At 43.8% G+C, this 15,086-nt stretch overlaps 1 pseudogene across 1 annotated transcript in view; it reads left to right on the top strand.

Moving 5' to 3' along the window:
• LOC309795678 (zinc finger protein 541-like) overlaps positions 1 to 15,086 on the top strand; it is a 108,610-nt pseudogene that overhangs the window by 20,406 nt on the left and 73,118 nt on the right. The window contains exons 5-6 of the transcript in view: positions 14,414 to 14,472; positions 14,680 to 14,839. The product of the transcript in view is annotated as a zinc finger protein 541-like (transcript). The remainder of the gene's footprint in view (positions 1 to 14,413; positions 14,473 to 14,679; positions 14,840 to 15,086) is intronic.

Here is a 15,086-nt window from a genome sequence, read left to right as displayed (position 1 = left end):
TTTTTGAGCTGTGAGAGTTCATTATGTATCACAGATACAGAAATATACAGTCCCTTATCAGATACATGATTTGCAACTTCTTTCTCTTATTCTGTTCTTTCACTTCTTGATGATGTCCTTTGAAGCACAGAAGTTGTAAGTTTTGATGAACTCCAATACGTTTGTCTTTTGTTTGGTTTTGGAGTCATCCAAGAAACCACTGCTTACTCCAGGGTCACCAAGAATTATACCTGTGTTTTCTTCCAAGTCTTATAGTTTTCACTCTTGCATCTCATTTCTTTTATGTTGGCTCAGATGTATTTTCGTCTTCAGGGCGGAAATATCTACCGGCTCCCGCACCGGATGAAGGAGGAGAACGTGGAGGGTGGCTGGTAAGTTCCGAAGCCCCTCGGGAATCCTCTGGTGGCTTTGTTGTGCTAGCCCTGGGTGAGCGAGCTCTGGATGCTTCACTGCTGAAGGGGCGAGCACCAGGTCACAGAGAATCGGGGGCATCATCTCCATTTCTTTAGGGTTCGTCCAAATCTGTCAGAGGATCAGTGTTTGGGGACAGAGTCCCATTCTCCCTTTCTTCCCCACAGTAACCAGCACAATGGTGTTCCCACAGACTGGGCAGAGCCAAGGAGCATTTACGTCTGCAAGAATTGTAGCCAGATATTTTATACCGAGAAAGGGCTGAGCAGCCACATGTGTTTTCACAGCGACCAGTGGCCGTCACCTCGAGGGAAGCAGGAGCCGCAGGTGAAGGGGCTCGAAGCTGCCATTCATCTCAGGATGGAGCCGTCCTCCTGCGGGGAGCCTGGCTGGGGGCCGGGAGTCAGGGCTGTGCTGCTCTGGAGAGGCCCCTTTCTCCCTACGTACTGTGTCTCTTAAAGGGCTGGCTCTTCTCTGTGTGTAGGTGTGTGGCATGGAGTTTTGCAAGCCACGAAGACAGGTGCTGAGGCCGGAGGGGGACAGGCAGAGTTCCCCGAGAGCCAGGAAGTCCTTGGACAACATGACCGCCGCCCCTTTGGTGGTCCCTGTGTCGGTGCCTGTGGCTCCAGCGAACCATCCCCCGGGGAGCAAGGTGGGTGCACTTCCTTCCAGCTGCTTTCCAGCTGCCAGTGGGAGCTGTGAGAAAAGCCCCCAAATCCTGACTCCATAAGAGCTTGATTTGCGTGTTCATTCATCCATTCAACCTCCAGTGAACTTCTTTTGTGCCTGGCCCTGTGCTGGGCAGGGCTGGGGACACTGCAGCGACCACAACAGGCCTGCCCCCGTCTCCTGGGGCTCCCAGCCCAGCGGAGTAGATAGACCCATCCCCGGACACTGACGACCCAGAACGGGCCGGGCTGGGAGAGGGAGCTGTAGGAGCCCCGAGGGCACCAGAGACCCTGCCTGAGGAAGGGGGTGTTGCAGCTGAGAGCTGGAGGGTGAGGAGGGGTAAGATGGGCAGAGAGGAGGGGAGATTGCGTGGAGGTAAGAGCGAGTGTAGCAAGCTCAAGCCGTCGTCTCTTCAGCCTGTGCTGGAAGACCCCACCTGGAGAAGTCCATGCTGGACTCGGGTACGGGGTGCATGGAGCCCACTGTTTGTCTCCCAGGAGCTGCTGTCATTTTGAGGGCAACAGGTTTTCCTTTTGTCATGCTGTTGCATCCGTCTGGCCCCCACACTTTAAGTGCCAGTCACTTTAACAACGGACATGAGTTTCCAAAATGGTCTGAGTGAGGGCCTCTCCTTGCGGGGTGCGGGTGCCTGAGAAGGCCCCAGCCTCAAACATCGCCCGGCTTAGGGTCTGGAGTCTGGCTCAGGCGTGGTGGCCCTGCCCGGCTTCCTGTGCTGAGGACTCTTTGCACGGCCATGCTGGGTGTGCGTCTGGCTGGTCAGTACCCTTTCCCAGTCTCAGGCCATCTTGAGGACTGAGCTGTGGGGCCGGTGGCCTCAGGTGACCCCTGTGGTTCTGAAGTCTCTTCTTCTCCAGGGACAGGAGAAGGACGGGGAAGAGAGAGACAGGAGAGCAGCCAACACAGGAAGCGGAAGAAGCTCCCACGGCCCAAGGCACTGCTCATCCCTCCTCCGCCCTCCATGTCTGGGGAGCCGGGCCCGGGAGGATGCCGCCAGAGCTGCCTGTGCTCACCCGTGTTCCTGGTGGACCGTCTCCTGAAGGGAGTGTCCCAGTGCCCTGCCTACACGCCGCCCCCGATGCTCAGCCCCATCCGGGAGGGCTCTGGGCTGTATTTCAACACTCTGTGTTCCACATCTGCCCGGGCCCGTCCCGACAGGCTCATCAGCGCCATGCTTGGTGAGTGAGCTTGATCACCCCATGATAGGCCTGTGGGGGGCCAGACCCCCGCCCCCTGTAGAATTCGGTCCAGCCATTCCCTCTGGCCTACGCTTGGGTCTGGTCTGGGGGTCCTGTTGCTGTTCAGAACTATCCCAGGACCATCTGGGACCAGCAGCCTTCTAGGTGCTTATAATTTTGTAGCCAGAAAGAAAATAGACGCAATTTAGCCTAACCACCATTCTGCCTGCCCTTTCGAGTAATTGTTTAAACAGCTTTATTGAGGTATAATTCACATGCCATATGAATCACCCATTTAAAGTGTACAGTGATTTTTTAGTGTATTCTTAGGATTGTACACCCATCCCACAATCTAGTTCTAGAGCATTTTCATCACCCCAGAAGATTATATCCACGAGCGGTGACACACAGGCCCTGTAGCCCCCAGCTCCTCTGCCCTGGGCAACCACCAGTCTACCAACCTACTTTTTCTATGGGTCTCCCTATTCTGGACATTTCATATACTTGGGATCATACAATATGTGCCATTCTGTGTCTAGTTTGTTCACTTAGAATAATGTTGTCAAGGTTCATCCATGTTGTACCATGCATCAGTGCTTCATTTCTTTTTATGGATGAATGATATTCCATTCTCTGGAGAGACAACATTTTATTTATCCATTCATCAGTTGAGGGGCATTTGGGTTGTTTTCGTCCTTTGGCTATTGCAAATAGTGCTGTTAAGAACATTTATGTATAAGTTGTTTTTGGACATAAGTCCTCATTTCTCTTGGGTATACAGCTCAGAGTGGAATTGCTGGGTCAAAGGGTAACTATGTCTAACCGTTTAAGGAACTGCCGGACTGTTTTCCAAAATGGCCGGGTCATTTTAAATTTCCACCAGCATTGTATGAAAGTTCCAGTTTCTCCACATCCTTGCTAAACACTTCTTATCTGTCTTTTTCATTATAACCATCCTAGTGGGTGTAAAGTGGTAGCTCTTTGTGGGGTGTTTGTTTATTTGTTTGTTTGTTTGTTTTGCGGTACGTGGGCCTCTCAGTGTTTGTGGCCTCGCCCGTTGTGGAGCACAGGCTCCGGATGCGCAGGCTCAGCGACCATGGCTCTCGGGCCCAGCCGCACCGCAGCAAGCGGGATCCTCCCGGACCGGGGCACGAACCTGCGTCCCCTGCATCGGCAGGCGGACTCTCAACCACTGCGCCACCAGGGAAGCCCCCTCATTGTGGTTTTGATTTACATTTCCCTGATGGCTAACGATGTTGAGCATCTTTCCATGTGCTTATTATCCATTTGTATATCTTCTCGGGAGAAATGTCTGCTCAGATCCTTTGCCCATTTTTTAAATTGAATTCTTATCTTTTTATCATTGAGTTGTCTCAGTTCCTTATATAGTCTGGATGCAAGCCCCTTATCAGATATATGATTTGCAAATTCTCTCCAATTTTGTGGGTTGTCCTTTCATTTTATTTATGATATGGTTTGCAGTACACAAGTTTTTAATTTTGATGAAGTCCAACTTATTCTTAGGCCTGCGATCAATCTTTAGTGAACTTTTATATACTGTATGAGGTAGGAGTCCAAATTTATTCTTTTGCATGTATGTATCAGTTCTTCCAGCACTTGAAAATACTGTTCTTTTCTCATTGAATAGTCTTGGTACTTTGTTTTGTTTTGTTTTCTTTTGCGGTACACGGGCCTCTCACTGTTGTGGCACTCCCGTTGCGGGGCACAGGCTCCGGACGTGCAGGCTCAGTGGCCATGGCTCACGGACCCAGCTGCTCCGCGGCACGTGGGATCTTCCCAGACCGGGGCACAAACCCATGTCCCCTGCATCGCCAGGCAGACTCTCAACCACTGCGCCACCAGGGAAGCCCTGTCTTGGTACCTTTGTGGAAAATCAGTTGACCATAAATGATTTGAGATTTTTCTTCTTTTTTAATACAGGCATTTTACAGCTATAGATTTCCTTCTGAACATTGCTTTAGCTACATTTTGTAAGTTTTAGTATGTTGTGTTTTTATATTCATTCAGCTAAAGTATTTTCTAATTTATCATTCCACTTCTTGTTTAACACACTGACTATTAAAGAGTGTGTTGCTTAATTTTCACATATTTGTGAATTTTCCAAATTGCTGCCTTTTATTGATTTGTAATCTAATTCTCTTGTGGTCAGAGAACATACTTTGTTTCTTTTTCAATTTAATTTATTTAATTTTTTTTTATTTGTTTGGCTGTGCTGTGTGGTTTGCAGGATCTTAGTTCCCCCACCAGGGATCGAACCCATGCCCCCTGCAGCGGAAGCGTGGAGTCCTAATGACTGGACCGCCAGGGAATTCCCTTAAATTTATTTTAAAATTTAAAACTTATTGAGGCATGTTATATGGGCTAGAATCCGGTCTGTCTTGAAGAATGTTCCATGTGAATTTGAGAAGAATGTATTCTACTGATGTTTGGTGGAATGCTGTATTTTGTCTGTTTTGTCTAGTTAGTTTCAATTTCCTTGTTGATCTTCTGCCTAGCTGCCCTATCCACTGTTGAAAGTATTGAAATCTCCAACTATTATTTTGTAATGGTTTATTTCATCCTTCAGTTCTGTCGTTTGTTGCTTGGTGTATTTGAGGGTTGTGTTTTAAGGTGTGTATATGTTTGTAATTGTCACATCTTCCTCACGGCTTGACCTTTTACCATTATGATGTGATTGTGACTTCATTTGTCATTACTACAATAATTTTATCATTATCTCTGGTAATATTTTTTTGTTTTAAAGTCTAATGTGCCTGACATCAGTATAGTCATTCCATTCTCTTTTTTGGTTGTTGTTTTCTTGGTATATATTTTTCTCTTCTTTTACTTTCAGCCTATTTGTGTCTTTGAAAATAAAGCATGTTACCTCTAGACACCATTAGTTGGATCATGTGTTTTTTTATCCAGTCTTAGAAACTCTGCCTTTTGGCTTGGTTTGTTTAATCCATTCTTGTTTACTGTTATATTGATATGGTTGCATTTACATCTGCCATTTTGCTTTCTATTTTCTATATGTTACATGTCTTTTTCTCCCTCTGTTCCTCCTTTCCTGCTTTCTTTTGTATTAAGAGAGTATTTTCTAGTGTAACATTTTAATTCTGTTAATTTTTCACTTTTTCTTAGTCATTTCTTAGTGGTTGCTCTAGGACTTAAAATATATGTCTTATCAGAATCTGTTAGGATGTGTAATAACTCACTAACAATGAAATATAGAAACACTGCTCCTATCTAGCTCTCTTCCTTCTAACTCTTTTGCTATTATATGTGAGAGACCCAGTAATACCTTACTGGTCATGTTTCTTGCTTTATATACTTTTATTTCGTGTAAAAACACTGAGAGAATAAAGGAAAACAAGCATGATTTATAGAGGTTGTTATATTAACCTTCTTATTGACCATTTCTGATCTCTTCATTTATTCTTGTGGATTTGAGTTACTGTCTGAGGTGATATTCCTTTACTCCAATGCAGCTGTGCTCCTTGTGCAGTTACTGTCACATATATTATATTTCTATATGTTAGAGGCCCACAATACATATTGTTTTATGCAGTTATTTTTTAAGGCACTTAAGAAAAGAAAAGAAATATGTAATCATACTGATTTTTATAGTTACCCATATTTACTAGCGCTTCGCTTTTTTTTTTTTTTTTTTGGTTTGGATTCAAGTTACCATCTGATGTCATTTGCTTTCAATCTGAAGGACTTTCTTTACTATTTATTTTTATTAGGCATGTATAATTCACATACCATACAATTCATCCCTTTAAAGTATAGAATTCAATGGTTTTTAGTATATTCACAGAGCTGTGCAACCATCACTACCATCAGTTTTCAGAAATTTTCATCATCCCCAAAAGAAGCCCTGTACTTATTAGCAGTCCCTCCTTTCCATCCTCCCCATCCCCAGCCATGGGTAACGACTAATCTACTTTGTCTCTATCGATGTGGCTATCCTGCATATTTCATATGAGTGGAATCATACAGTATGTGGTCCTTTATGAATGCCTTCTTTTAGTTAGCATGATGTTTTTACGTTTCATCCACGTTGCACTATGTATCAGTACTTTGTTCCATTTTGCGGGCTGAATAATATTTCACCTTTAATATTTCTTGTAAGAGAGGTCTGCCAGCAACAGGTATTCTCAGTTTTTATTTATCTGGGAATGTCTTTATTTTACCTTCATTTTTGCAAGATAATTTGCTGAATATAAGATACTTGGTTGACACTCTTTTACTTTCAGTAATTTGAATATATTATGCCATTGCCTTGTAACCTACATCGTTTCTGTTAAGAAGTTAGCTGTTAATTTTACTGTAGTGCCCTTGTATGTAACAAATTGTTTTTCCCTTTTTGCTTTCAAGATCTTATCTTTATTTTTGCTTTCCAGATTTTGCCTATGTTGTGTCTGGATGTAGATCTCTTTGTGTTCATCTTTCTTGGAGTTTATAGAGTTTGCTGGATATACATATTGTTTTTCATCAACTTTGGGAAATTTTCAGCCATTAATACTTTAAATATTCTGTCCCTTTCTCCCCTCTTTCTGGTACTCCCACTACATATATATTGTTGCATTTAATGACATCTCACATTTGTCTGAGGCTCTCTTCACTTTCCTACATTTTTTTTCTCTCTGTTCTTCAGATTTCATAGTCTCCATTGTTCTATCTTCAGGTTTGCTGATCGTTTCTTCTGCCAGCTCAGATGTACTGTTGAGCCTTATTTTGGTTATTGTACTTTTTTAACCCCTGAATTATTTCCATTTGGTTCTTCTTTTTTTTTCTTTTTTGACTACATCACACAGCATGCAGGATCTTAGTTCCTCGACTAGGGATCAAACCCATGCCCCCTGCAGTGGAGGCGTGGAGTCTTAACCACTGGACCCCCAGGGAAGTCCACATTTGTTTCTTTTTAAAAAAATAATTTCCATCTCTTGATGGCATTTTCTCTTTGATGAGAAAATTTTATTTTATCTTACTTTAATTCTTTAAGCATGGGAGCCAGGGGAAGAAGAAGCCCCCATCTCCTTGGCTGCACCTACCTGGGTAGAGCTTCCGTTACAAAGAGCTGGGGGCTAGGTGGGTAAGGGAGTGGGCCATGGCTCCAGTGCCACAGACTCTCACTGTTCTTCCCAAGATTTAGTGGATTTTCTTGAATGAGTATTTCTTAAAATGCTGTATGCCTTTAGGACAACTTGCAGAGACTTTGGCTTACTGTTCTTTTTTTTTTTTTTAATGATTTTTATCAGTAAATGTGTTGTTTTGCCGAGTTCCTTACTGTACTTTTTCAGAAGTCTTATCCCCCTTCCATGCAATCTCTTTTTTATGCAGATATTTTAACAGCTTTATTGAGATATAACTAGCATACAAGAAACTGCACATCTATAAAGTATAGTATTTTTTTTCTTTACAACAAATTTAATCAGCTATACATATACATATGTTCCCATATCCCCTCCCTTTTGCGTCTCCCTCCCACCCTCCCTATCCCACCCCTCCAGGCGGTCACAAAGCACCGAGCTGATCTCCCTGTGCTATGCGGCTGCTTCCCACTAGCTATCTACCTTACGTTTGGTAGTGTATATATGTCCATGCCGCTCTTTCACTTTGTCACAGCTTACCCTTCCCCCTCCCCATATCCTGAAGTCCATTCTCTAGTAGGTCTGTGTCTTTATTCCTGTCTTACCCCTATGTTCTTCATGACATTTTTTTTTCTTAAACTCCATATATATGTGTCAGCATACAGTATTTCTCTTTCTCTTTCTGACTTACTTCACTCTGTATGACAGACTCTAGGTCCATCCACCTCATTACAAATAGCTCAATTTCATTTCTTTTTATGGCTGAGTAATATTCCATTGTATATATGTGCCACATCTTCTTTACCCATTCATCCGATGATGGACACTTAGGTTGTTTCCATCTCCGGGCTATTGTAAATAGGGCTGCTATGAACATTTTGGTACATGTCTCTTTTTGAATTATGGTTTTCTCAGGGTATATGCCCAGTAGTGGGATTGCTGGGTCGTATGGTAGTTCTATTTGTAGTTTTTTAAGGAACCTCCATACCGTTCTCCATAGTGGCTGTACCAATTCACATTCCCACCAGCAGTGCAAGAGTGTTCCCTTTTTTCCACACCCTCTCCAGCATTTATTGTTTCTAGATGTTTTGATGATGGCCATTCTGACTGGTGTGAGATGATATCTCATTGTAGTTTTGATTTGCATTTCTCTAATGAGTAAAGATGTTGAGCATCCTTTCATGTGTTTGTTGGCAGTCTGTATATCTTCTGTGGAGAAATGTCTATTTAGGTCTTCTGCCCATTTTTGGATTGGGTTGTTTGTTTTTTTGTTATTGAGCTGCATGAGCTGCTTATAAATTGTGGAGATTAATCCTTTGTCAGTTGCTTCATTTGCAAATATTTTCTCCCATTCTGAGGGTTGTCTGTTGGTCTTGTTTATGGTTTCCTTTGCTGTGCCAAAGCTTTGAAGTGTCATTAGGTCCCATGTGTTTATTTTTGTCTTTATTTCCATTTCTCTAGGAGGTGGGTCAAAAAGGATCTTGCTGTGATTTATGTCATAGAGTGTTCTGCCTATGTTTTCCTCTAAGAGTTTGATAGTGTCTGGCCTTACATTTAGGTCTTTAATCCATTTTGAGCTTATTTTTGTGTATGGTGTTAGGGAGTGATCTAATCTCATACTTTTACATGTCCCTGTCCAGTTTTCCCAGCACCACTTATTGAAGAGACTGTCCTTTCTCCACTGTACATTCCTGGCTCCTTTATCAAAGATAAGGTGACCATATGTCCGTGGGTTTATCTCTGGGCTTTCTATCCTGTTCCATTGATCTATCCTTCTGTTTTTGTGCCAGTACCATACTGTCTTGATTACTGTAGCTTTGTAGTATAGTCTGAAGTCAGGGAGCCTGAGTCCTCCAGCTCCATTTTTCGTTCTCAAGATTGCTTTGGCTATTCGGGGTCTTTTGTGTTTCCATACAAATTGTGAAATTTTTTGTTCTAGTTCTGTGAAAAATGCCAGTGGTAGTTTGATAGGGATTGCATTGAATCTGTAGATTGCTTTGGGTAGTAGAGTCACTTTCACAATGTCGATTCTTCCAATCCAAGAACATGGTACATCTCTCCATCTATTTGTATCATCTTTAATTTCTTTCATCAGTGTCTTATAATTTTCTGCATACAGGTCTTTTGTCTCCTTAGGTAGGTTTATTCCTAGATATTTTATTCTTTTTGTTGCGATGGTAAATGGGAGTGTTTCCTTGATTTCACTTTCAGATTTTTCATCATTAGTATATAGGAATGCCAGAGATTTCTGTGCATTAATTTTGTATCCTGCAACTTTACCAACTTCATTGATGAGCTCTAGTAGTTTTCTGGTAGCATCTTTAGGATTCTCTATGTATAGTATCATGTCATCTGCAAACAGTGACAGCTTTACTTCTTCTTTTCCGATTTGGATTCCTTTTATTTCCTTTTCTTCTCTGATTGCTGTGGCTAAACCTTCCAAAACTATGTTGACTAAGAGTGGTGAGAGTGGGCAAGCTTGTCTTGTTCCTGATCTTAGTGGAAATGGTTTCAGTTTTTCACCATTGAGGACGATGCTGGCTGTGGGTTTGTCATATATGGCCTTTATTATGTTGAGGAAAGTTCCCTCTATGCCTACTTTCTGCAGGGTTTTTATCCTAAATGGGTGTTGAATTTTGTCGAAAGCTTTCTCTGCACCTATTGAGATGATCGTATGGTTTTTCTCCTTCAATTTGTTAATATGGTGTATCACGTTGATTGATTTGCGTATATTGAAGAATCCTTGCATTCCTGGAATAAACCCCACTTGATCATGGTGTATGATCCTTTTAATGTGCTGTTGGATTCTGTTTGCTAGTATTTTGTTGAGGATTTTTGCATCTATGTTCATCAGTGATATTGGCCTGTAGTTTTCTTTCTTTGTGACATCCTTGTCTGGTTTTGGTATCAAGGTGATGGTGGCCTCGTAGAATGAGTTTGGGAGTGTTCCTCCCTCTGCTCTATTTTGGAAGAGTTTGAGAAGGATAGGTGTTAGCTCTTCTCTAAATGCTTGATAGAATTCGCCTGTGAAGCCATCTGGTCCTGGGCTTTTTTGTTTGTTGGAAGATTTTTTATCACAGTTTCAATTTCAGTGCTTGTGATTGGTCTGTTCATATTTTCTATTTCTTCCTGATTCAGTCTTGGCAGGTTGTGCATTTCTAAGAGTTTGTCCATTTCTTCCAGGTTGTCCATTTTATTGGCATAGAGTTGCTTATAGTCATCTCTCATGATCTTTTTTGTATTTCTGCAGTGTCAGTTGTTACTTCTCCTTTTTCATTTCTAATTCTATTGATTTGAGTCTTGTCCCTTTTTTTCTTGATGAGTCTGGCTAATGGTTTATCAATTTTGTTTACCTTCTCAAAGAACCAGCTTTTAGTTTTATTGATCTTTGCTATCGTTTCCTTCATTTCTTTTTCAGTTATTTCTGATCTGATTTCTATGATTTCTCTCCTTCTGCTAACTTTGGGATGTTTTTGTTCTTCTTTCTCTAATTGCTTTAGGTGCAAGGTTAGGTTGTTTATTCGAGATGTTTCCTGTTTCTTAAGGTGGGATTGTATTGCTATAAACTTCCCTCTTAGAACTGCTTTTGCTGCATCCCATAGGTTTTGGGTCGTCGTGTCTCCATTGTCATTTGTTTCTAGGTATTTTTAAATTTCCTCTTTGATTTCTTCAGTGATCACTTCGTTATTAAGTAGTGTATTGTTTAGCCTCCATGTGTTTGTATTTTTTACAGCTCTTTTCCTGTGATTGACATCTAGTCTCATAGCATTGTGGTCGGAAAAGATACTTGATACAATTTCAATTTTCTTAAATGTACCAAGGCTTGATTTGTGACCCAAGATATGATCTATCCTGGAGAATGTTCCATGAGCACTTGAGGAAAATGTGTATTCTGTTGTTTTTGGATGGAATGTCCTATAAATATCAATTAAGTCCATCTTGTTTAATGTATCATTTAAAGCTTGTGTTTCCTTATTTATTTTCATTTTGGATGATCTGTCCATTGGTGAAAGTGGGGTGTTAAAGTCCCCTACTATGAGTGTGTTACTGTCGATGTCTCCTTTTATGGCTGTTAGTATTTGCCTTATGTATTGAGGTGCTCCTATGTTGGGTGCATAAATATTTACAATTGTTATATCTTCTTCTTGGATCGATCCCTTGATCATTATGTAGTGTCCTTCTTTGTCTCTTGTAGTAGTCTTTATTTTAAAGTCTATTTTGTCTGATATGAGACTTGCTACTCCAGCTTTCCTTTGGTTTCCATTTGCATGGAATATCTTTTTCCATCCCCTTACTTTCAGTCTGTATGTGTCTCTAGGTCTGAAGTGGGTCTCTTGTAGACAGCATATATATGGGTCTTGTTTTTGTATCCATTCAGCCAATCTGTGTCTTTTGGTGGGAGCATTTAGTCCATTTCCATTTAAGGTAATTATCGATATGTATGTTCCTATTCCCATTTTCTTAATTGTTTTGGGTTCGTTATTGTAGGTCTTTTCCTTCTGTTGTGTTTCTTGCCTAGAGAAGTTCCTTTAGCATTTGTTGTAAAGCTGGTTTGGTGGTGCTGAACTCTCTCAGCTTTTGCTTGTCTGTAACCGTTTTAATTTCTCCATCCAATCTGAATGAGATCCTTGCTGGGTAGGGTAATCTTGGTTGCAGGTTTTTCTCCTTCATCACTTTAATTATGTCCTGCCACTCCCTTCTGGCTTGTAGAGTTTCTGCTGAGAGATCAGCTGTTATCCTGATGGGGATTCCCTTGTGTGTTATTTGTTGTTTTTGCCTTGCTGCTTTTCATATGATTTCTTTGTGTTTAATTTTTGACAGTTTGATTAATATGTGTCTTGGCGTATTTCTCCTTGGATTTATTCTGTATGGGACTCTCTGTGCCTCCTGGACTTGATTAACTATTTCCTTTCCCGTATTAGGGAAGTTTTCAACTAGAATCTCTTCAAATATTTTCTCAGTCCCTTTCTTTTTCTCTTCTTCTTCTGGAACCCCTATAATTCGAATGTTGGTGCGTTTAATGTTGTCGCAGAGGTCTCTGAGACTGTCCTCTGTTCTTTTCATTCTTTTTTCTTTATTTTGCTCTGCAGCAGTTATTTCCACTATTTTATCTTCCACCTCACTTACCCGTTCTTCTGCCTCAGTTATTCTGCTATTGATCCCATCTAGAGTATTTTTCATTTCACTTATTGTGTTTTTAATCGATGCTTGATTCATCTTTAGTTCTTCTAGGTCCTTGTTAACTGTTTCTTGCATTTTGTCTATTCTATTTCCAAGATTTTGGATCTTGGAAATAGAATCTTGGATCATCTTTACCATCATTATTGTGAATTCTTTTTCAGGTAGACTGCCTATTACCTCTTCATTTGTTAGGTCTGGTGGGTTTTTATGTTGCTCCTTCTCCTGCTGTGTGTTTTTCTGTCTTCTCATTTTGCTTATGTTACTGTGTTTGGGGTCTCCTTTTTGCAGGCTGCAGGTTCGTAGTTCCCGTTGTTTTTGGTGTCTGTCCCCAGTGGCTAAGGTTGGTTTAGTGGGTTGTGTAGGCTTCCTGGTGGAGGGGACTAGTGCCTGTGTTCTGGTGGATGAGGCTGGATCTTGTCTTTCTGGTGGGCAGGTCCAGGTCTGGTGGTGTGTTTTGGGGTGTCTGTGGACGTTTTATGATTTTAGGCCACCTCTCTGCTAATGGGTGGCATTGTGTTCCTGTGTTGCTAGTTGTTTGGCATAGGGTGTCCAGCACTGTAGCTTGCTGGTCGTTGAGTGAAGCTGGGTGCTGGTGTTGAGATGGAGAGAGATCTCTGGAAGATTTTCGCCGTTTGATATTATGTGGAGCTGGGAGGTCTCTTGTGGACCAGTGTCCTGAAGTTGGCTCTCCCACCTCAGAGGCACAGCAGTGACTCCTGGCTCCTCAATCTGGGATGATTTGTTGTCTATTCATGTATTCCACAGATGCAGGGTACATCAAGTTGATTGTGGAGCTTTAATCTGCTGCTTCTGAGGCTGCTGGGAGAGGTTTCCCTTTCTCTTCTTTGTTCTCACAGCTCCTGGGTCTCAGCTTTGGATTTGGCCCCGCCTCTGCGTGTAGGTCGCCGGAGGGCGTCTGTTCTTCGCTCAGACAGGACAGGGTTAAAGGAGCAGCCTCTTCGGGGACTGTGGCTCACTCAGGCCGGGCGGGAGGGAGGGGCACGGAGTGCGGGGCGATCCTGCAGCGGCAGAGGCCCGCGTGACGTTGCACCAGCCCGAGGCGCGCCGTGTGTTCTCCCAGGGAAGCCGCCCCTGGATCCCGGGACCCCGGTAGTGGCGGGCTGCACAGGCTCCCGGCAGGGCGGTGTGGACAGTGACCTGCGCTCGCACACAGGCCTCTTGGCGGCGGCAGCAGCGGCCCCAGCGTCCCACGCCCGTCACTGGGCTCCGCGCTTTCAGCCGTCTGTGGAGCTCCTTTAAGCAGCGCTCTTAATCCCCTCTCCTCGCGCACCAGGAAACCAAGAGGGAAGAAAAAGTCTCTTGCCTCTTCGGCAGCTCCAGAGTTTTCCCGGACTCCCTCTCGGCTAGCTGTGGCACATTAGCCCCCTTCAGGCTGAGTTCTCGCCGCCAGCCCCAGTCCTCTCCCTGCGCTCTGCCCGAAGCCCGAGCCTCAGCTTCCAGCGCCGCCCGCCCCAGCGGGCGAGCAGACAAGCCTCTCGGGCTGGAGAGTGCCGCTCGGCACCGATCCTCTGTGCGGGAATCTCTCCGCTTTGCCCTCCCCAGGTATGTGGGGAGTTTCTTGCCTTTTGGGAGGTCTGGGATCTTCTGCCAGCGTTCAGTAGGTGTTCTGTAGGAGTTGTTCCACGTGTAGCTGTATTTCTGGTGTATCCGTCAGAAGTTGTAAGTTTTGATGAAGTCCAACATGTCTGTCTTTTGTTTGGTTTTGGAGTCATCCAAGAAACCACTGCTTACTCCCGGGTCACCAAGAATTATACCTGTGTTTTCTTCCAAGTCTTATAGTTTTCACTCTTGCATCTCATTTCTGATATGTTGGCTCAGATGTATTTTCGTCTTCAGGGTGGAAATATCTACCGGGTCCCCCACCCGATGAAGGAGGAGAACATGGCGTGTGGCTGGTAAGTTCCGAAGCCCCTCGGGAATCCTCTGGTGGCTTTGATGTGCTGGGCCTGGGTGAGCGAGCTCTGGATGCTTCACTCCTGAAGGGGTGAGCACCAGGCCACGGGGAATCGGGGGCATCATCCCCATTTCTTTAGGGTTCGTCCAAAGCTGTCAGAGGATCAGTGTTTGGGGACAGAGTCCCATTCTCCCTTTCTTCCCCACAGTAACCAGCACAATGGTGGTCCCACAGACTGGGCAGAGCCAAGGAGCACTTACGTCTGCAAGAATTGCAGCCAGATGTTTTATACAGAGAGAGGGCTGAGCAGCCACATGTGTTTTCACAGCGACCAGTGGCCGTCACCTCGAGGGAAGCAGGAGCCGCAGGTGAAGGGGCTCGAAGCTGCCATTCATCTCAGGATGGAGCCGTCCTCCTGCGGGGAGCCTGGCTGGGGGCCGGGAGTCAGGGCTGTGCTGCTCTGGAGAGGCCCCTTTCTCCCTACGTACTCTGTCTCTTAAAGGGCTGCCTCTTCTCTGTGTGTAGGTGTGTGGCATGGAGTTTTGCAAGCCACGAAGACAGGTGCTGAGGCCGGAGGGGGACAGGCAGAGTTCCCCGAGAGCCAGGAAGTCCTTG

The sequence above is a fragment of the Mesoplodon mirus genome, assembly GCF_964341445.2.
Source record: "Mesoplodon mirus genome assembly, chromosome: 19".
Classification (NCBI taxonomy): domain Eukaryota; kingdom Metazoa; phylum Chordata; class Mammalia; order Artiodactyla; family Ziphiidae; genus Mesoplodon; species Mesoplodon mirus.
Note: the sequence above shows the minus strand (reverse complement) of the source record. Positions and strands in the feature narration are given on the sequence as shown.